At 51.2% G+C, this 22057-nt stretch overlaps 1 long non-coding RNA gene across 1 annotated transcript in view; it reads right to left on the reverse strand.

The window, feature by feature from the left end:
- The window catches only part of LOC118690132 (uncharacterized), a 29325-nt gene extending 12242 nt beyond the window's left edge, over positions 1-17083 (reverse strand). The window contains exons 1-2 of the long non-coding RNA XR_004980739.2: positions 16253-17083; positions 768-933 (exon numbers count right to left, since the gene is read on the reverse strand). This is a non-coding gene — a long non-coding RNA (uncharacterized LOC118690132). The remainder of the gene's footprint in view (positions 1-767; positions 934-16252) is intronic.
- Positions 17084-22057: the final 4974 nt, after the last annotated feature.

A 22057-nucleotide genomic window follows, 5' to 3' on the forward strand; every position in this document is an offset into this window, starting at 1 on the left:
TTTCTAGTATCTGCTGGTGATCACAAGTGTCACGTTAAGAGGTTTATTGTGAAATAATGTTTATTTTTCTTTCTGTATCTCTCTCCAAATTGCTACCATTTCTCACTGAATTGAAAAGAGGCTGAGACAAGGCTCAGGGAAAGGATTCTATGCTGCCTTCTGTTTTTTTTTTTCCTTTTAAAAACTATCTGCTTGGTGAAACATTACGTATGCAGCAATACCTTGCTTTGGTCTCTCAGAAGAGACTGCATAACCTATTTAATGTACCATGAAATATTATTTAAGAGGAAAAAGCACAAAAAACCCCAAAAGTTGTCAGACATCGTTAGTGCTGGTTTTTTCAGGCACTTTGAACACTAATCACTTCACACATAAAATTTAGCAGGTAAGCAAGGTCTAGTGATGCTGACAGAAAACACTTGAAACACATCAAGGGATCACAGAGTGTGCTAGGTAAACAAGAAAACAAAGTGCACCCTTCATTTCTGAAAAAAAAGGGGAAAACTGGTGCTTCTTAATTTCAGAGCAATCACATATTACATACAAAGCTTTTATGTAAATTTTCCTCATGCTCCTCTACTTGAAATAGCATCTTGCAAAAGGGAGCAGTGAAGAGTACACTGCATTATAGCTGGAAAAAATCCTGCTTAAGGGCTCCTGATGGCAAACTGTCAATCAGTATTCCCCTCTTGTTATGAACTGCTCATTTCTGGAGTACAGCTAAACAGAGGTTTAATGATTGAAACTTTAATGGCATTTTGTCTCACACATGGTTCTGAAGTATCTTCTGTTGTTTGAAGAGTTAAATATGGATATTCAAATTGCTGCTCAGCCACTGCTCTGCTCCTCCTGGGCTTCTCCAGTGGCAGTGCTGAGATGGCAGAGGGGACAGAGCTGCTGAGTCGCCTCTCATGGGAGGAGATCACACAGACCCTATGGACACAAAAATAAAGCAGAGATTTGGGTGTGAGAAGCAAAAAGCACAGAACTGATCTTTTGTTCCAGACTTACTTTTCATTTCTGCTGGAAGGATGAGAAAAAGGCAGTCCAGCGTACGTGTGTTAACTAACATTAAAAAAAGTGAATGAGGGCATGGTGCAGGACCCTTTCTCCTTTCAAAACTGGTTCAATTGCTTTGAAATATCACATGCCTCAAGGCTAAATAGATACATAGACACTTAATAATATTATTTAGCAATAGTGAATTAAACATGAAAACAATTTAAATTAAAAACACTTAAAGATTGTTTCCCTGTTATTAAGGATGTGTTAGAAAAAGGCTAACCCTCTCATTAGGAGATGGATTTTTTCATTTGTGTTTTTGTTATGGCTATACAAGATGTTTTTATACTTTCTCTTTTATTCTCTGCATGAAATAATGTAAATTGAAACAATCAGGTGGCTGATCAATGGGCTAGTGGGAAGAAAAAAATGTTTGCTAAATTCTATTTCTTCTTTTTCTTTTTGAACAACACTGTATATATAAGCATGTGCCTTTCAATTAGATACCATGATTTATGAAGTCATGCTCAGGGCTAGCCAGGTTGTTGACTCAGATTAGAGCTATGATGCCAGCTCATTCCCTGGTGACAAACACTGACTGTCCTTCCCGCAGCCAGGCACCCCTGGCAGCCTTATGAAAAGACCTTGTGGTTGGCACAGCACTGAGCAGGAAATGAGGTCCTCTCCGGTTTGGGACAGAGATGACTGGAGCTACAGAAAGCTGTAAAGCAAAATCAGCATCTCCTGAGTCACAGGCTTTAAGCTCTGGTGGGCCCCACAGTTCCCAGGGTGACCTGGCCACCAGCGCTGCCTCTCCCACACCCCTGCCAGCCCCCGCCAGTGCCCAGGGGAGCACCCTGCACACGCTGGGCTGCCATGCCATGCCATGGGACTGCTTTCCTGGGGGAGAGGGGAACAGAGGGCACTGCGGTCCCCCACTCTCCCCATGTGCCCCCACCTGGTGCTCAGCACCCTCCTCGGGGAATCCCTTTCTCCCTCATCCCTACCAGAGAATTTTTTTGGCACGCTGTGTGGTGTTTTTGTTTTTCAATATCATAAGGCTTTTATGTCAGCCTATAGTTTGGGGATCTCTGTGTGGCCTACCCTCCTCCAGGAATTTCACATATAAATCACTGGAAAGCAGGAAATCCCTAAGTCCTGGTAGGAAGCTGTTTACCACGTTTGCCTCAGCACAGACAGCTGCAGACCACAGAGCATCTTGCCTTGTAGGTACCACTGCAACCCAGACACCTGGACCTGAAATAGGGGAACTTGGCCCCTTCCTCTGAGATCTCTGAGCCAGAAAGCCAGTGAGCTCCTGGAATGGGGTTAGAAACTCCTACTGAATTCATGGAGTAGAACTCCCTGATCTTCTCTGTGTAACACTTTCACTCCAAATTCCCTCAATGCCATTGAAACAATAATATTTAGACCATTTGGGGCTGAGATTATTGCTTTAATAAATTGGGTTTTTATTGGTTCATTGTGGCAAATAAACCCCCGATTGATTTTGCTCCTAATCAGCATGGAGAATGCATTCCGCTGTAATTAAATCCCGTGTAACTGGGCACTCTGTGTTCGCTTGTCTCTTAGCTTGCAGTGGCATGAGATACAGCACATCAAACGCTATCCTCGCCACGATAGGCACCCTGCCAGCCCGCGGAGCGATGATGCTCGCCTTCGGCGTGCTTACAGTGGGTACGGCTGGAGCGCGCTTGGAGCAGCGGGCAGCGCTCGGGAGACGTAAGAAACTTGTGAGAGGAGGAAGATGGCCAGGGATAGGGTCCTTTCCCTCGAGGAAGGTTTGACCCCCTCTCTGAAAACACTGCGGGAGAGGCGGGGGCCGCTGGCCCGCCCGCTTTCCCCAGGTCCCCGCAGCCCCGGCGCTGCTCCGCTGCCGCTCCCGGGGGCTCGGGCCGGGGCGCCCGGGGCAGCCGGGTCCCCTCGGCCGGCGGCAGCGCGGCCGGGCTGCCAGGCGGGCAGTTTTGAAGAGTCGATCTTCATAATACAAATCCCCCGGCTTCGCCTCCCCGCCAGCGGCGCGAGCCAGCTTTTTAATTGAATCCCGGGGATTTGGCCGCAGCCGAGAGCCCCGGTTCGGGCCCCAGCGCCGTGGGTCCCCCCTCCCGAGAGCGGGACCGTCTCTCGAGGGCTGATCTCTCGCCTCCAAACCGAGGGAAGGGGGGCCTCCGGCGGCCTGGGGGAGCCCCCCGGCCCGGGCCCCCGGGAGGCAGAGCGCGGGCTCGCTGCACCCCGGGGCTGGGGGCGGCGGGGGGGCCGGGGGCAGCTGGCGGGGCCGCGGCTGCTCCTGGCTGCTCCCGCCTCTCGCCCGGGCAGCGCTTTAGGGGGGGCTCAGGCCGGATCCTGCCCATTCTATACGTTAATGCTCTTTTCTCTCCGGCTGCAGGGAAGCAGGCCAGCGGATAATTACCCCTCACTGCAATCCGCAGAGCTGGCCTAATCCGAAAGCTCAAGTGCCCGTAAGTAAAACTTCAGGAAAAGTTATTGAAACTGACAAATACAGGGTGACAAATAATCAATAAAAGCCCAGTCCCACATCCTTTATTGTTTCCAGGCACTAACAGCAAGTAATGAAACCTCGGCGAGGACGGGGGAGGGAGCGGCAGGGACCGGGCGCTGGGCTGGATCCTGGAAAGCCCCCACTAAAAGAAGCCCAGGGAAGAACCTGGCAGAATAAGGGGGACGATCTCGTCTCTGTGGGGGACAGGAAAATGCCACCCTCCCACCGCCCCCTCTTCCCCAAGCCCTTCCTGCCGCCCGGGGCCGGGGCGCTCCAGATGGGCGAGCCCGGGAGGCTCCTGCCCGGCCGGGAACTTGTGCCCGAGCCCGCGGGCAGGGACGCCCCGGAGCCCGGTGCCACCCGGCAGCCTCGGGCCACGCACCTTCTTCACGCACCCGCACAAAAAAAAATCAGGCGCTGTGATCTGCGTTCTGAAATCTATAACATCCCTGAACACCCAACGCGCTCCTTCTCATTAGCATCTCGGCCCTGGATTTTCCACGCCGCAGTTTCTAAAGTTTCAGCGAAGGATGCCGGGCAAGATAAATCCGTGCTGTCGTTTCTCTCCCTTTCTGTCTCTCCAAATTAAGTTTTGATCTATCAGTTTAAACACTGGCCAGAAAGTTGATTCACTTTCTGTTAGGATTTCGGGTTAAACCGGGGGCTCCTCCAGTGTCTTTAAGCTTTTGAGCTGTGTAAATGAACTGCAGTGTCACATAATCGATGGGGAAAACTCAGCTGTCACAGATACGAAAGCAGCCTCCTGCCACAGCAATAACGTGATTTGGCATTTCAAAGTTTGGAAACGTGCTGTCTGCGCGTCCGGGGCTCGGGGAGGAAGAGGGACGGGGGCGATGCTCGGGGCGGGCGGGGGGACAGCCCCCAGCCACGGTGGCCCCGGCAGCCCCAAGAGCCGGCGCCCCGCACCGCGGCACCCGCTGCCGCTCCACTGCCGCTCCCTCCCTTCCCGACACACGCTGCGAAAGTTGTTTCCCAACTTTGGCGTTAGGGGAGGGTTGACCCAGAACAAATCTCAGTGTCTCGGTGGCCTTTCCAAAGCGGCCGTGCCCCCCCCGCCCCGAGCCTGCGGGACGTGCCCATCTGGAGCACGCACCGTGAGAGCAACTGTGCCGCGTACAGCCACAGCGGCCATCAGTCACTAAAAGCCACACGCTTCACTGGACCGGGGATAAAACGAAGTCCTGGTGACGCCTGGTTAAACCACTGACCCTCTTGCGAGGGCTGGAGAAGGGGGGAAGGCGGCCTCCTCCCGACAAACGCAGCTTTGGGGGGCTCTGCAGGGCCGTGCCCCTCTCCCGGGGCTGGCAGCGCTGCCCCAAAGGGGACTCGGCGCGGATGTTCCGGGGTGCTCCACGGGGGGACGAGGCACGGACGGGAAGGGCCCCGGGCAGAGCCCCCGGCCCGGCCATGCCCCTGGGCGGCAGCGGCAGCTCCCGTGGGCACGGCGTTCCCTCCGAAATGGTTCTTTTTATATCGCCTTGGGTGGAAACACCAACCCGCGGGCCGGGTGTGCTCTAAGCCGCGGGGTAAACACTGCCCTCGGTCCCCAGTCCCTACTGCACACCCCGATTCACCCCACACATGCGCAGGAAAACAACTCACACAGCACGTTCAGATGCTTTCTGGAAGGGGACGGCTTTGGTTTCAAATTAGGAAGCTCTCTCAGATGAACGATAAACTCCGCTTTGGTCAGGCTATGGTGTTTATTCATATCTTTGTGGTTTTTTCCTCACCAAAAAGAGCCCCGGGGGCTCAGTCAAGAAACAGGATTTCAGATAGCTTGATTTGGCATAAGGAAACTTTGCATTTGTAATATTATAAGACTCCGAAGGGGAAAAGTGAAACCTCTGTAGCCTGAGACAAGAAGTGTGCCTGAGTGCCACTGTGTTTCAATCCCCACTCGGATATAATTTAAATCTTCTCTGGCTTACAGTAATATGCTCTCCAACCTTGAGGCTATCCAAAAGGGGGGGATTTAATGAGGCCGAGTTTATACACTTATATAATTTAGGGGTTTCGCTGTAGCTGTAAAATGACAATTGGTACATGTGTAGTGCAAAAGAGCTGAAATCCCATCCAGGGACCAAGTTGGTTATTTCTGAAGGAGCTGTCATTTCCAGCAGGGGGGCACAATGAGAAGGCCAGGAGCAATGGAGCTCTGATCTCCACCAAGGAGAGATAACCACCTGATTAAAATGGGGCTCTTGTTCCCTCGTTACTCGATCGTCGTGTGAACTTACCTTATTTACAATTATAGGCAATGAGTGAGTCGCCCAGATTGTAATACACCTATAGCTTTGGGTTTACTCCTCTCTTTGTTATCGAGACCATCTCTCGGACAGATTTCTGGACCACTCATAGCATGTGAGCACAGAAACGCTCTGAAGGAGGGAGGGACGTGGATGCGAACGCTCCGAGCCCTGCAGTGCGAGCGCAGCACCTTCACCCTCCCGCATGCCCCCGCTGGGGAGCGAGCGGGAGGCCGGGCCCAGCAGAACCAGCCTGTGGAAATCAGGATGTTTACAGCACACAGACACGTGTGAACACCACCAGAAAGCGAAGGGACAAGAAGGCATTAGGTGAAGGACTATTTTGTGCTGCACATCTGGTACTTGCTCATTTTCCAGGTGAACCCAGGCACGGCGGCTGTCGCAGGGCACCCCCTCCTCGGGTCACTCTGGAGCCCAGGTGTGCACCGGTGGCATCAGACAATGATGCACCTCTACGCTGAAATTTAACGCACTTTGTTCTCCATTTTAATATTAAATGGTGCAGTGTTTGCCAGATTATTATCCCACTATTGCTTGTGCATTTGTCTCTTATGTCTAGTGCCTGTCATTACACAAAGCGTTTTGAAGAGCTAATTTCAAAAGACAGAAAGTCTACACTTACTATAAAAGTCATTAAATTAGCATGACAAGCATAAAGTTCCTAGGTTATAATTTGGTTATAGATCTGAAATCTTCCCTGCTTTCTCTCTCCACTTGAAGGATGAAGGCTGAAGCGAGGCACCGACTCGAAGTTAGGACAATTGAGCTGTCGATTGTTTGGTGGAGAAACAGGGAAGAGATGCGGGCTCCAACACCTCCTTTTTGGCAGAGCACTGGGTGACAAGAAAGAGTTCTGATTTTCTCTCACGTCTCCCAGCCGCCAGAGAAAGGTGTGATGAGATGGTCTTCTACTACAACAGGTGGGAGCAAAAAAAAAAAAAAAAAAGAAAAAAAAAGTCTCGATGCATTTCTCGTCGATTAAAATGTTGCTGGAATAGCAGGACGCGTGCCTTTTATATCCCGCTAAATGCTAAGATGGGAAGATGTGTTATAAAAGCCGCCATTGGCTGTTTCCCCTAAGGCTGCAACATCCCCTTAATTTTAATCGCTTCTTGGTTTCGGAAGAAAGCCGTGGAGAGGAGGGGGAGAGCTCCTTCCCCCAGCTCCCCGTGCATCTGCAGTGACAGGGGACTGCAGGAAGCCCCGGTGATGCCAGGACCGGCAGCGTGGGAGCGCCCGCTCTGCCCGGCCGGGCATCCTCTCCCTGACACGTTGCATTTCGACAATGAGAAAATTAGAGAAGGGACGGGGCATTCAAACGCGGTGCTCACAGAAGAGGCTGCCCTAGTAGTTGTTTAGTCTAAAAATCTGCTGTCAACTTTTTTTTTTTTTTTTTTTCCGTCAGGATCAGCGAGGCGCGTTTCTTTGCGCTGGTTCGTTTGCTTTTAACCAGGCATGCTGCGAATTGTGGAAGCTTTCCATTTACCTTTTCTTCTTTAAGCGTTTTAATTATCATCACTGACCTGTTGGGCATACCTACAGTATCAATGTCCCTTTTACATCGCTGCCTTCCCTTTCTCTGCATGTTTCTGCTATTTAACACTTGCTACCTTTGCCATTAGAGTCCTAGAGTGACCCCCATGGGTATCTTTGAAAGAAAGACCCTCTGCATTCCAGCACTGCCTCCTTACCCAAGTAATAGCAAAGGGACCATTCAGACACATGGACCACACTGAAGCATTAATTAGGCTGATGAAATCCATAGAAATGTATGGATTCAGCATAATCGAGTTTCTTCTGCTGACTATAGTTAAGGAATACGTGAGCAGCTGGGAGAATAGAAAGTACTGTTAGGGTGAAGTCATGCATGTAATTGAGTATATTTAACATAACCATTTTAATGATCGGTGATTAAAAGTGCATCTACTTAAATTGTATACCTCTGCAATTTGTCCATATCAACTTTAGAGCACACACAAAGAAAAGGTCGTCATATAAATTTATAAACAAGATCCCTTCCTAGCTACACATGACTCGAGCTGGAATGATAACTCAGTAGCAGCGAGGGGGGAAAGGCCTTTCACGAGAAAATAGCTACGCCAGTACGATATTAATTAATCACTGGTTTGGCCCCTTTTCTCTCTTGTGCAGTCACAGTATTAGAAGTGCATAATAAGTGAGTTTTCTTTTCATCCGTAATTATTTATAACAATCAGATCACTCGGGAAAAAAAATCCCTGGGTTTCTTTCCAATATTCAAGGAGTATCTTTTCCCTTGCTTGACAATAGTGTGTGTGTGTGAATACACATATAGCCAAATAGAATATTTGGCTTTTTTTTTTTTTTTTTTTTTTTTTTTTTTTTTTTTGAGTCCACAGAAACATTGCCGGAGATCCAGCAAGGAAACACTAAATAATTAAACTTCTCCTGACGCTAAACTTGCACGCAGAGAGGTTAAGGACTAGAAACACGGACAGTGTTTGGGGGAGCCGCAGTTGATGGGCACGGCCGTGTCTCCTCGCAGGAGACCCCTGAGAATGGGAAATTAGCAGTCGAAATCTGCTAGTGGGGACTGGATCCCACAAAGCCCACGCGTTGGGAAGGCTGAGTGTCTCTCTCTCGCCTATTCAATCTGCCCAGGCTGGTTGCAGCGAATAAATAGAGTCATTGTGGAGCCCATACACAAACCGACCCAACTCCCTCCCCCACCCCTTCTCGCCCTCCCCCCGTCCCTTTATGCTTAAACGCACACAAATCTGCAGCCGCTTTGCACTAAGAGGAGCCCAAAGTTTTCTTCCCTTTACTGTACAACGCCTGTGGGAAAGGTTTATTCACACGTATGGAATATGTACTTATGTCGCAGAGACGGGGGTTCACGCTGGGTGAGGGCAAACCGGAGCCTGCCAGGAGCAGGACCCATCCTGGCCTCGCCCTGCCGGGCGGGCGGGCGTCCCTGTCCCCGCGGAAGATAACGGTTCAAAGTGGCCAGATGCATTAAACAGCCACAAAAGGGGCCAAGAGGGATGGGGGGCGGGGGATGGGGGGAAGATTCACTTAAGTTTCTGGTGGAAAACTTAAATGCTGCCGTCTCTGCCTCTCCCAGCATCGCTGCAAGGTGAAATCCATTTGGCCGCGTCCCCTCCCAAGCGGCCGCAGCCCGGCGGGGCGGGCGGCAGCCCCGCGCCCGGGGAACTCGCTCCGTGCAAGAGAATTTGCAACCTTGAAAGCATATTTTTCTTCCAGCTATGGTGGCACTTAGATGATAATGTAGGCAATGAAACTGGGGAGATTTATATCTTTTGGAAAGTAGGACGAGCCAGATGGTAATAGCGTCATTAACAAACAAACTTAGGATCTGCAAGTGAAGCTTGAAATTGGGAAAGAGATCTGGAGAACAAAAGGAGCTGCTGTTGGGGGGGTGGGGGGGGAAGAGTCCCTCTTCTGCCGGCCAAATCTAAGAGCACATTCTGGAGGGGCTGCTCCTGCCCAGCACTAGATAATAAACGACGGCTTTTTCCTCCCCCGTTGTGACTGAGAAAGGACAGAGAAAACTTTTGCAATAGGCAAATGTGGCATTTATTTATGTGTAACCCTTTGTAGTCTCAAGTGTCCCAAATGGGCCTTTAATTCAAATCCCTAGTTTGATACGGAGGGATCGCTTCTCCCAAGTTTATTTTAGAGAAACAAAGCGTCGCTTGTGGAAGTTGAAGGGCCAAAAGTTCAGTAATTATTTTTTTGAATTAGTAGCAACGAATAAATATTAAAGGTTAAACGTTATTTGCTGTGAGAGTGGAAACATCTGAGGGATTTATTGTGTCTTCGAGTCTTTTTTTTTTTTTTCCTTTAACCCCCTCAAAGACCGCTCACTCTTTGCTAGAAGGCACCAACGCAGCAGGGGCGAGGGTCCCAGAGCAGGGGCCGGGATGTGGGATGTTCAGAGAGGCCCCTGGCCGGGCTTCTGCCCTGCATCACCCTTCGGATTTGCTCTCCAGCCCACTCCGGCAGGTTCTCGATGTCCGGGGAAAAGGCCTTCAGCACAGATTTACCCAGCTGAGAGTCCATAAACACCCGAGACCCACCAGCTCCAGGGCTTCAGCAGGAGGGATGGGCTATGTGCCTCCGAAATTTTAACCAGTGTGTTCCCAAATGCCACAGAAATGTTTGGAGGTCTTTAGAAGATGCCCGTATCTCCCTTCCAAAGTTGATGGTTATTAGATGATTAATGATTTAAAAGATGCCTGTTAACAGCCCCAAGTTGAGAGACATGGACCCACGCTCTAAAGTAAAAACCTAACGTGTTTTTTTTTTTTTTTTTTTTTGTTTTTTTTTTTTTTTTTAATGTGCTGGAGATCTTTAAAAGCCCCGAGGACTTACCCTTAAGGCATTATTCAAAGAAAAAAAACCTGAGACTGGCGGTTCGTCACAGGCAATTGTAAAGGGTTTCAAAGGACCGATCAAACGAGTTGGAGAGTAATCTACATTAAAGTCCGGATGGCAGTGTTACAACATGCACCTGCAGGGTATTTGCTATCCGTGCCCCTTACAGAGCTACAAATCACCATTAAAGAAAGCTGCTTAAGCTTCCTCCGCGCTTCTAGAAAGACTTACTCGGGCTCCTTCACTTTGATATTTATACATCTTGTTATTGATAAGTGTGGGGCTGTTCAGCGCTCCCTTCCCCCTCCCGGCCTGTCCCCGGGCACTTTTGCACCAGCCCCTCCCCGCCCCCACCCCGCGCACGGCTCCGGGCGGGCGTTCAGGGGCCCGGCCCCACGAACGACACGCGTGGGCGTGGGGTTATCCCCCTCCCGCTGCCGTGTGCCGGCTCCGGGAAAAGTTTCGGTTTATTTTATGTATGTAGTTCCCCCCAAGGCTCTGTCACCAAGGCGACCGGGGCAGCCCAGGCAGCATCGGCACGCGGGATGTCCCGGCGGATTTTCTCACAGTTGCGGGAGGCGCAGACATGGAAATGAGCTCATTGCGGGGGAGTGGCGGCCGCCTGGGCCACCCCCGGCCCGGCCCGGCCCGGCCCGGCACGGCCCGCTGGTCCCGGGGCTGCGGGACTCGCTGACTTCCCTTGAAGGCATTTGGGGGAAGTCGCGCAGTTTCACCGCTGGCCGCGGAGCGGGCACAGTTAACCCTTGGCGCGCCGCGGGGCCGCGGCTGCCGGTCGGGAGAGCCCTGGCGACCCCCGCTCCCTGCTGCGCCCCCTCTGCTCCCGCACTCCCACGGGCAGCACTCAGTGGGCTCGGCGCTCCCCCCGCCAGGTGATGGCAGCGGGGAAAAGTAAAGTTGTAAGACAAACAAACAAGCCGGGAAAGCTAGGAGAGGGAAAAAAAAAAAAATCAAGATTTTTCTACCCACTCGAGGCGAAAAAGTTCAAAGGTCAACAGGGATTCATCAACCGCTTCCCACGGCTGCAGGCAGGCCGATACAATCAACTTGGATTTCTTCTTCGGGTAATTTTAGTGATCAGGTCTGTGTTTTCAGTACTTCCCTCGAGTGGGTTCTCGCAAACGAACAAAAACCGCACCCGTCGCAGGTGTGAGGCTGCGGTGCCCCGCTGAGGGCCCGGTGCCGGGCACCCCCGAGGCAGCACCGCTGTGCCCTGGCGGCTCCTGCCACGGGCAGCTGGGGGAGCGCACCGGAGGGAGCAGAAAGGGGCTTCCCCTTTGGGTGGTTTGTCAAAAATCAACTAATGCACCAACGTAAGGGACAATATCTCGAATTTGGTGTGCCGGCCTCATCTCTAGACAGCCCTGGCAGCGCGGAGGGCTGGCACCCATGGCCCTGCCGCGTCCCCTTGCTCCCCCCCGCCCATGACGGGGCTCTCTCGGCAGCCAAGCGCTCATTGCCGGGGCCGGGGGGAGCTGGGACGGGCCGGGGGCCAGCAGGGCTGCCAGCGCCCACCGCAAAAGTTTCCCAAGTCAACTCCTCTCCTGGAACTGTCCTCGGAGGGGCGGCGGTGAGGAGGGGAGCGGGACCCGTGCCCCGAGCCGCCCATCCCAGGCAGGGCGCCTCCAGCGCCAGGGAAAAACCCGCGCAGCTGCGGGAGCGGATCCGCACCGGGGTGCGCCCCCCTCCGCCCGAAGTCGCTCAACTTCTGCCTTGGAGCCCCGGCCCCGCCGCCAGGACAGGCTCCTGCTGCTGCCAGGGTGGAGGGGCAGGGTTTGGGGCAGCGGGGCCGGGCAGAGGAGCCCGAGGCAGGGACACCCCGGCACAGAGGGTGGCACATCGTGGGGCGCCGCCCGGGGGCCCGTCCCGCACCCCCCGGCGCTGGCAGGCCCGGGCACCTCTCCTGCCACATAACGGCGAGCGCAACTTGCAGCCGCCTCTGTACTGTTGCAAAACAAATCCCCGGTACGTTCGCAGGGCTGGCGAGAGGGTGGCGGCACCGCCGAGCGCCCCAAGCCCCCCGGCTGCCCCCGCCGGCCCGACACCCCCCAGGCCGCCGCTGATGGGGGGGCCCGCGGCGAGCGAGGGGCGAGCGCGCCTTGGCCGAGCGCTAATTTGGTGTGTACGCTTAAGGCGGCCATCTGAGCGCTGGGTAGCAACGAGGGGAAAGGGGTGTATTCGCGACTGGAAGATTTAGGTTGTTGCTAGGATGTGAGAACAAAAAATCTTCAATAAGTCGGGGAGGGGGGAGGACGGGGCAGAGGGGGAGGAAGGGGGGTTACAAGGTTTGTCACAGGGAAAAGTGCAGACATCTGCTGGAACTTCCATATCTAAGCTGTTCATTTACAGGAGCCAACTTCTGAAATCTCCACAATTAGATCTGCATTGTTCTTTCTCGACAACACTGCCTAGAAAGAAAAGGTCTTCTCTGTCGGGGCCAATCCAACGAAGCGTTTGACGTTATTAAATAATAAAGCGATTGTGATTTACATTGTTGTTCAGAAAAAGGGCCAATTATCCACTGTTATGTTGCCATAAAGATCATATTAACTCGAATTAGTAATCAAACAATATGCTAGCGTTAAAAGTATAGAGAGGACAACGCGACTGGTCTTGTTGCATCCTCACTTTTTCTTGTAAAACCAGAAGCATAAATACACTTGAAAGAGGCGCAGAAACTTCATCCTTAACGGGGGAAAAGCGAAAGAGGTACCAGCGTTTGTGATTAATGGTCCTCTGTGTTGACTGTTTTCAATTAATTCAAAGCCACCCAAATCTCATATTGATTTTTCTGTTTACAAATTAATTCTTCTTTCGAATATCACGAGAAATGTTTCACGGTACTCCGAGAACCAGGGCGATTTTTTAATGTAAAGTCTTTTAGGATTTTGATTTTGGGGTGCTTTTTGTTTATTTTTCATTTTGTTTTGAGTTTGGGAATTTTTTTTTCTCAGAGTAACGTTTTCTAAAGCCGTCTGAATTCCAAGCAAAGACGAACCTCACCACCACCAAAACGCAAACCCAGCCGCATCCCTGCACTCCAGCAAATTTCCTCTGCCATAATCAAATAATTATTTTTATTAAAGCGGTTATTAGGTTTATAACTCATTTGCCACTTAAATTTGTGCAACCAACCAAGGCGATCTAAATAGGTTTGAGTTGCCCCTTGGGTCCGGGATGTAAGCGGTAAGAAGGAGGATTAATTATGGGTGTGTGCAGCAGGAGGACACAAAGGCTGTCCGGTGGCGCGGGGAGCGGCGCGGGGCGCAGCCCCTTCCCGGGCGGGGCTGGGCTGCCCCCGGCCCCGGCAGGGACCGGCACCCCCGGAAAACTCCCCCGCGTTTGTTTCTGAGCTGCCGCGGGGCCAAGGCTGGGGCTGGGGAGCTGCAACTTGTTGGCAGTAAATAAGGCGCTGTCAGGTGATGATGCTCCGGCGCGTTTGAAACGTCCCGAACAAAGTGTAAACGAGACGTTTTTCATACGGGATTATCGATGTGATACGATACGATATGATCTGATGAAATGATACGGCAGCAACGATCTCTTGTCTCCTGTTTGGACAAGGTCCATTCTTTGTGCGCAGGATGACGGGATCTGCCCCTGGAAACGTGCTCCGAGCGCCCAGCGGCACCTGCCTGGTGCCTCTAATGTCATTTATTGCCAACACGTTTTGCTATCGGCTGGGGGTGGGGGCTCCTCGGAGCTCAGGTAATAACGGGGTAGCTGTCAGCTTCTCCCGTTTAGCACTACTCAGGCAAGAATGGCTTTGCCAAACTGTTCCAGGAGCTGATGCTATTTGTTACCACGATTAGGGGAAAAAAAGAACATTCACAGTAACATGGCTTTCTATAAGCAAACGCCGAGCAATTTTCCTCAGCGCAATGCATCAGCAAGTATATCCAAAAGAGCTTAATCTACTTCTTGCAGGTTAGGTGCAAGAGAAATCAGCAAGGGCTGCTCCGGGATGCCATGAAAATCCCGGCTCATTGGCTTGGCCGCGATAGGACGAGGCACATCAAATCGAGGCGGAGAGGGACAGAATCAATCATTCCTCTTGGCTGAGGAGTGAGCCCTCGCCCTGGAAATAATTTCGAATAAAACTTGTGTAACCAAGTGTAACCTAGCTTACTCTGAGCAGATCGTCGAGAGGGTAAAAAGAAGTTTAAAAAATATTATGGAAATCAGCCAATAAAACAATCTGGACTGGATTAATAAGAGTGCAAAGTTTGTATCCATTTATAAGGATAATATATTAAGCCAAAAAGGAGACAGGTTATCTCTAAACAGGATTAAAATGCGTTCGTGTATAGGATTAGACCATCTCATCCATTTAAAAACAGTGTCTCTCCTCCTCCCCACAACACTTTATTATATATTAAAAAAAAAAAAAAAAGCAAAAAACTTTCCCCGTTAGAAGCACTTGGGAAATGCGTTTTATTAATCGAGAGCCTTTTTTTTTTCTTGTAATCAAATGCAACTGATGGCCCTGAATAAGCCGCCTTGTTAGGAAACGGGCCATTTTTTAAAACCTGTGATCAAAACAGACCTGTCTTCAGAGAGAGCACAGCAGATTTAAATGTTGGTCAAAAGGAGTCACAACTGTTCATTAAAAGCAAACCCTAACTAGTGCTAATGTATAGCCATTTTGTGAGCTCAGGACTGTAGAAAGAGGCGAAAAAAAGTCTGAGAGTGTGAGCTGATGCCGTGCTGGCTGGCAGTGTGTGGTCTATTGTAGGGAATGTGCTTTTTCCACTGAACAGAGAGCCCCCCTCTTTTATTCCCCAGCTCTACTGCACCTGCACTGGATCAGGGAGCTACTGCCATTCACCACATCAACAGAGAAGACATCTCTGACAGCACTCAATTCATTACATTTCTTCCTGCTTTTCAAACCAACGCACAAAAAAAAAAAAAAAAAGAAAAAAAAAAAAAGAAAAAAAAAAAGTATTGCCAATCAGTGCCTGGGGTGCAGGGAAGAAATCTTACAATAGTTTATATTCGCCGCTCATTTTGGATTTCATTAGTCAGAAAACTCACTTCTCAGCCAGTTACAACTTTTCCTTTCTTTCTTTCTTTCTTTCTTTCTTTCTTTCTTTCTTTCTTTCTTTCTTTCTTTCTTTCTTTCTTTCTTTCTTTCTTTCTTTCTTTCTTTCTTTCTTTCTTTCTTTCTTTCTTTCTTTCTTTCTTTCTTTCTTTCTTTCTTTCTTTCTTTCTTTCTTTCTTTCTTCTCCTTTTTCTCTCTCTTTTCTTTTTCTCTCTCTTTCTTTCTCTTCCCTTCCTTCTTTCTTTCTTTTTCCTTCTTTCCTTCCCTGCTTAGGGGGCTGCTGGAAGCGGGAGTTGGGGCCGGTGCCACTCCCCTGCCTCGCCGGGGCTCCGCAGCCCCGGGAGCGGAGATGGGCCCATGCCGGGGCTCCCCAGGAGAGAGTTTATTCATAACTCATGGGAGCAGAGCAGCTCTCCGGAGACGGGGGGAAGAAAGGGCCGAAGAGCCCGAGGTGTCCCGCAGCAGTTGCGGGGGCAGCGGGGTGTGGGGGTGTCACCGGGGGTGCCGCTGCGGGGAGGGGACGCGCCGGCCCCCCCTAACCCATGGAGAAAGTTGTTGTCGGCCAAACTTCTCGAAAGGGACTCCAGGGAATTTGGGGGTAGCTTGGTTTCTTGAGGAACCGTTTTTCAGAAGCATTTGCAAGCGAAAGAAACCGAGCCGAGGGGTTTACATTCAGGTATTTGATCTCGCCGGACCCAGACATCTAATTAGAGTGGCCTCAGCGATTGAAATGGTGTTAATTCCCATTGTTCCCCGCTCAGATCCCTTGGCCCTCCACCGCTGGGATGCTCTCCTTTTCAAAATTCTAAATAAAAATATTCCTATTCTAAACAACCAACCAACCAATTTCTGTATTTCCCCCTTTTCTGGCCCATTTTCCTCCATCACAAGCAAAAGCAAAAGCAAACTCCTGAGTATTTTTTTCGCAGACGCTGGCAAAGAATAACACCCCCTCTGTGGGATCTTAACAGAAATAAATCACAAGGAGCTCTTGCCTACCTGAAGAGTAGGAGGAAATCCGACTGTCTGGTTTCGGGTGTAAAGTGTGTATCGATAAGGAAGACACAGACGACTCAGAAACGGGACCCAATTAATCTATGGGTTTCTTTACATCACCCCCTGTTAGGATGTGTGCTTTGGAAATATTGATTCATTGCGACAGGAAAGTCGCAACTACTGTGTGTGCATAACACGGGGAGGACACGGAGCGAGAACCCTGCAGCAACGCAAAGCCCACTTACGGGAGAGCCAGATTGCTTTTTAAGCTAAAACTAATAATTTCATAACTGATTCACATTCAATCTGGCGCCAATGACGTCACGGGGTATTAGCATACGAGGAGGGATGAAGCCAGTGTGGCTGGAGTTGATAAGGTGCCTCCTGAGGAATTCGCTGCTTGTTTTAATACATTAATTATTTCTCTGTCTTCCTCTACTTCTGCAATTTGTAAGAGCTTAAAGGGGCCATCATTCCCAGCGATGCCAGAAGGACACGTTGGAGAGCTTCTCCCGTGGCAGCGGAGCCCGGGGGCAGCGCGGGGATGAGCCCCGGCCCCGCTCCCGGAGCCCGGCCCGGCCCTGCGGAGCCCTGCGGGACTTGGCTCTAATGGAGCCGCCTCCGGGCCTGGGCGTCCCCGCTCGCCCGAGTAAGGTCGGCTGGCCCGGACCGGCCTCCCCGCAGGATGGGAGGCGGGTTTGCAGGATCAAGCCCTCAGCTTGGAACGCGTGTGAGTTGTGAGTGTGCGTGAGTGAGTGTGAGCTGGTGTGCCAAGACACCCCTGCGGAGCCTTCCCGCGGGAAAGCCTCTGCAGAAGCCCGTGTCTTTCCAGCACCCGGTGGGATTCCCCCCTCTACCCCTCCCCATCCCCATCCCCATCCCCTGCCGTTAATCACGATTTTCTGGGGAAAGAAAAAAAAAAAAAAAAAAAAGAAGAAGAAAAAAAAAAGCGCCCACATTACACATTACGTCATCAGCCCTAACTGCTGCGGAGATGATGGGGTCACCGAGGACCCGGGGCGGGGGAGCCCGCGGGGGGCCGGGCCTCCCCTCTCGTTCCCTGGGGCAGCGGCCGCCTGTCCGGGAGCGGGGGCACGTCCCGCCCGGGGGCCGGAGCAGCGCTGTGCCCGCCGCTGGGCTCGGGACAGGGGGACGCGCTGTGGGCAGACGACAGACACAGCTCCGTGCCCCGGGGCTGACAGCGCTCCCCCGGCCTCCACTGCCCCCAGAGCTTGTAGGAACCGGCGGCACCGCCGCTTTGGCCCCAGCGAGCTCGGCCGGGCCCCGCGGAAGCGGCCCGACAGTTCCCCGCCCCGTAGGGTGCCCCTCGGGGACCCTCCCGAGCTGCGGCCACCTCGCCCCTCTGAAGAAGGCAATGCCTTGGAATAACCGCTCGGTGACTCGAGTCTGAAACACATTTAGAGGGAAGGAGGGACTGAGGGGTGTTTTTATCAGGGGTTCGGGGGAACGGGTAGGGAACGGGCGCAAAACATAAACAAAACACAGAGAAATCCTAAAAGAATTAAATTTAAAAGGGACGAATTAAAAAAAAAAATAAACACCAAAACAAAACCCTCAAAACATAAAGCCATTCTGCACAAGCTGTCGCCCACATGGCAGAGGTCCTGCGAGGCAGCGAGCTGAGCCAGCGGATGAGCCAGGGACAAACTCCTGCGGAAACTTCTCCGGCCCGGCCCTGCTCCGTTCCCCGCGGGCGCTCGCAGCGAGGACCCCCCGCCCCCGGGCTTCCCCCCACTCCTGCCGGCAGGGCGGCAGCGGCCCGGGCCTCTTCTGCGGGACAGCCGGGCCCGAACCCGCACCACACCGCTCGGGAAGGGCCGCCAATGCTCTCTCCAACATTGCTAAATTGTAATGAAAAATTGCAGCTTGTTTCGGCGCGCCCCCTCCCCCTGTACGCACAGGCGCACACGGATACAAACACACGCACACACAGGCACACACAGGCACACTCACACACGCACTCTCACACACGCACAGCCACAGCAAACCCTCTGCGAACTCCAATGCAAAGCTCCAAAATCATCCTGCGAGGGTCGGGGTTTCGCTTTGTTCCCCCTCGCCGCTCCGCCCGCCCGCACCTGCCGGCGCTGAGGCTCCGCCGGGCCCGGAGCGGCCGCGGTGCCCGGGCAGGGCCGGCCCGCAGCACGGAGCTCGCCCTCCCGCTCTGGCACAGCCAAACGCGCAGCTCCGGGAGTTTCCATTCCACCCCGGGCTCCTTTCCTTTCCAACTCGCAAGTGAAGCAGCCCCCACACTCACTGTAGCGCTGTACGTCCTCGCCAAGTGAATTGATTCCTCAAAAGCAAAATAGTACCAAACTCTCGCAATTCCCCGTGCCATCGTCAGAAAAACTGGTTTTAATTACCAAAACTGAAATAGCGGCGGTGCTAACTAGCAGGCGATCAAACCGCAATCAAACTTAAATCTCTGAGCAGTTAGCTATAAACTGTCAGCAATTGAAAAGTAAACCTGGTGCACACAAAGGCTCTGTTTAATTTTCTTGTTGTAATGGCTCTAAATGAGGACCCCATCACTATGCAGTTAAGCGGTGTTGCTTGTCCCCCTGAGGCGCTGATCAGTTCTTTTTAATGTGAGAAAACTGGCAGCTCGAAGCCCGTCAATGGAGCTCCCACAACAAAAGTCCTGAAAAGCTGAATGAATTGGGTTTGTAATTACTGCTTCCCTCTCCCCCCTTGCAGCTTATCTCTTATTCATTCAACATACATTATTGTCACCTAATCGCACACTCCCAACGTTATTTTGGGGTTTTTTGCCTTTTTGCCTTTTTTTTTTTTTTTTTTTTTTTTTTTTAGTATCTACTACTACGGACATGTTTGTTGTAGAAATTAAACAAAATAATCCTCCCTTCTCTCTCCCCTCCTCACCAAGAAAAATGTTGAAACGACAGTGTCAGGCGAGGCTGACTGGCGTTAAAAAAAAAGCAAAGACGAAGCTCTTCTGCCATCAGAATGTCAGCATTTTGCATATATCCTCGGAAATCTCACAACCACCGAAGCAGGTTTTACATTTTAGTATTTGAGTTAGATCAGGATTTAAATGACTGAAGTGTATCTAATCACACCTATCAGTAATGGGCCTCTTTCTTTCAGTGGGACTTACATTATATACTACTTAAATTGCTGGGCTATCTACCTCCTATTCGGAGGCAGATATCCAGCTCTGCTGCCCGTTGGGGACGAGGAGGAATAAATATTGAGAGAAAACACTCTGCTGTGGGAATCACCGTCACCCCTGATGTCCCACCCGGCACCAGTGCGCATCTCAAGGAATCAAAACGTGGTTTTGGCCAAGAAATGCCTGTCGGCAAGCGAGAGCCACGGGCTGGAGCCGGTGCTGCGAGGCAGAGCCTCTCCCCAGATCCCCCACTGCAAGAAGCTGTCGGTTGCAGAAATAAGTACAGCTATTACAACCAAATCTACTAACAGTCTAAATAATTAATTGAACCATTGCTCTTTGACCCTTGGAAAGTCCAGTAGGGACCCGTTTGTAGTAATAATACCCCCGAATGAGCCCTTGTCAAATATTCATTTAGTGGTTAATGTGAGCGATTTCCCCCTGGGACAGTCTGTAATACCAGCTTCCCAGCTTTGGCAAGAAACCCTGCTAATCTACCTCTCCAGTTCCGCAAAATATTTTAACACCCCAGTACTTAAAAAGCCGTAAAAAATCACAGGGGAAACTATAATCTTATCCTTAGGTTCACTTCGGCTGTGTAGAAGGTTAGGGAAACATTACACTGGTGCTCTTGGGCCGAGCATCACTCTGGCTATAAAATACACAACAATTCACGAGAGGGAAAGCACAGAGAGCCCCAAAGGTCTTCAATAACCAAAATAAAAACATACCCACGAGCTCTGCTACACATTTCAGCTGCCATAAACGAAAGCCCAGGATAATGGCTTAGGTGTAAATGGCGTTATTGAATGTGTTGAATTTAAAATGAGCAGTGGACAATGGCGTTCCTCCAAGTAGCACTTTAAAAATAAAACTGTTCAGCTGTACATGTAAAATGCTTTGGGTTATCCTCCCTGAACGGAATGGATGGATGGATGGATGGATGGATGGATGGATGGATGGATGGATGGATGGATGGATGTAAGGAATCTGTCCAAGGGATATCAAGTTTCAACCACATATATTCCAAATCGTACTCCGAAATCTCAGCTTAAACAAATTGCCCTTATAAAAAGTTGCTGAATTCACTAAGCCTGAATATGTGGCTTAGTGCCTTTTGTTTAGGGGTATTAGCTCGCCTTCTCTATGCGAGTTGTAAAAGGACCAACATTTCCAAATACCCCCCTCGAATATTTTAGTTAGCACTTCAAAAAGGGGCCAGGTTTTATTGCTGTTAATTGGCTAAGATTCGCTTTTAAAAATGGAATCGTGATATCGATTGGGCTTTTATTCCTGGTTCTCTTTTCTCAGCGAGGCAAACGGGAGCGGGGATGTGGGCTCGTTACCACGTGAATAATCCCCAAATGCATTGCAAACGCTCACAGCTCTGAAAAAGAATGTTTTACTCGTTGCATTAGAGTAAAAGACACAGAAAGGTTGAGAATCTGCAAAATTTTTTGTCCGGCCCAAGTACCGCGACGGTGCAGAAATAAAAGAGACAAAGGGAGCTAAACTACAAAACCAGGCAGTGAGCAAATCTCCACGTCTCCTAGTCTGGCAATGCTAGTTTTCATCTGGACACCAGGCTTCAAGGATGGAGGCCAGAACTCAGCCTAGGAAATTGCAATACCAAATAAAAGCCACAACCAGCCAGGTAATTTTGTGTGTGTGTGTGTGTGTGAGTGTGTGTGTGCGTGTGTGTGTGTGTGCGCGTGTGTGCATTTCACCCAGCCTTCTTCCCCCCGACCTAAAGCAAAATCCAGTGGCTGACAAGAAATACCGGAGAGAAAAGCTTAGCAACGCTTGCCCCGTGCCGGAGTGCCCACTTTGTGCCTTGCCTAAGCCAAACATCACATGCTTTCCTTGCCACGTACCACATGCCATTAGCAGAACACACGACCAGTTTGCAATCACAGTTCTTCAAATCCCAAAATTCGTACCTTTATTATTATTATTATTATTATTATTATTATTATTATTATTATTATTATTATTATTATTATTATTATTATTATTTACATCTCTCTCTCGCGCGTTTCCCCGAAGGGAAGCAGGCCCAAACACCCGCTGGGGCTGCCGCAGGGGCTGCCCAGCCGCGCTGCCCATCGCCCCTGCCCTGCCCGGGCCGCGGGGCCTGGCGCCGGCCGGGGCCGCCAGCGCGGAGCGGCGCGGAGCCCCATCCTCGGCAACTGAGGGTACGACGGTACAAAGTAAAACTCTACCTGGCACGGACGGTGGATCTCTCCTTCTATATGGCGGGCGCCACCGCTTCTCTTTGGGGCTGTGACCGGCTGCAGAGAGTGTCCGAAACGGGGCTACACCGCGCTGGCAATTTAAGAAATAGGATTCAAGAAAGAGCTGTGATAAAACGTGAAAGTCTCTGGCATTCGACTGTTTTTTGTTTGTTTGTTCGGTTTTTTGTTGTTTCTTACCTCTGCCCGGCCAACCCTACGCCCGCCCCCACCTCTCACCTCCTCCTGCGCGGCCCAGGAGCCAGGAGAGGAAAGTTTGGGAAGCGGCGGACAAAGGGAGCGGGGAGGGCTGAGCCGGGCCAGGCCGGGCGCGCTCGGGTTCTCGGCCGTGGGAAGCCGGCTCCCGTCCTGCCTGCCCGGCGGAAGGAGGCTCGCTTGGGAAAGGGCACAGAGAGGAGCGCA

Source organism: Molothrus ater, chromosome 10 (genome assembly GCF_012460135.2).
Source record: "Molothrus ater isolate BHLD 08-10-18 breed brown headed cowbird chromosome 10, BPBGC_Mater_1.1, whole genome shotgun sequence".
Taxonomy (NCBI): Eukaryota; Metazoa; Chordata; class Aves; order Passeriformes; family Icteridae; genus Molothrus; species Molothrus ater.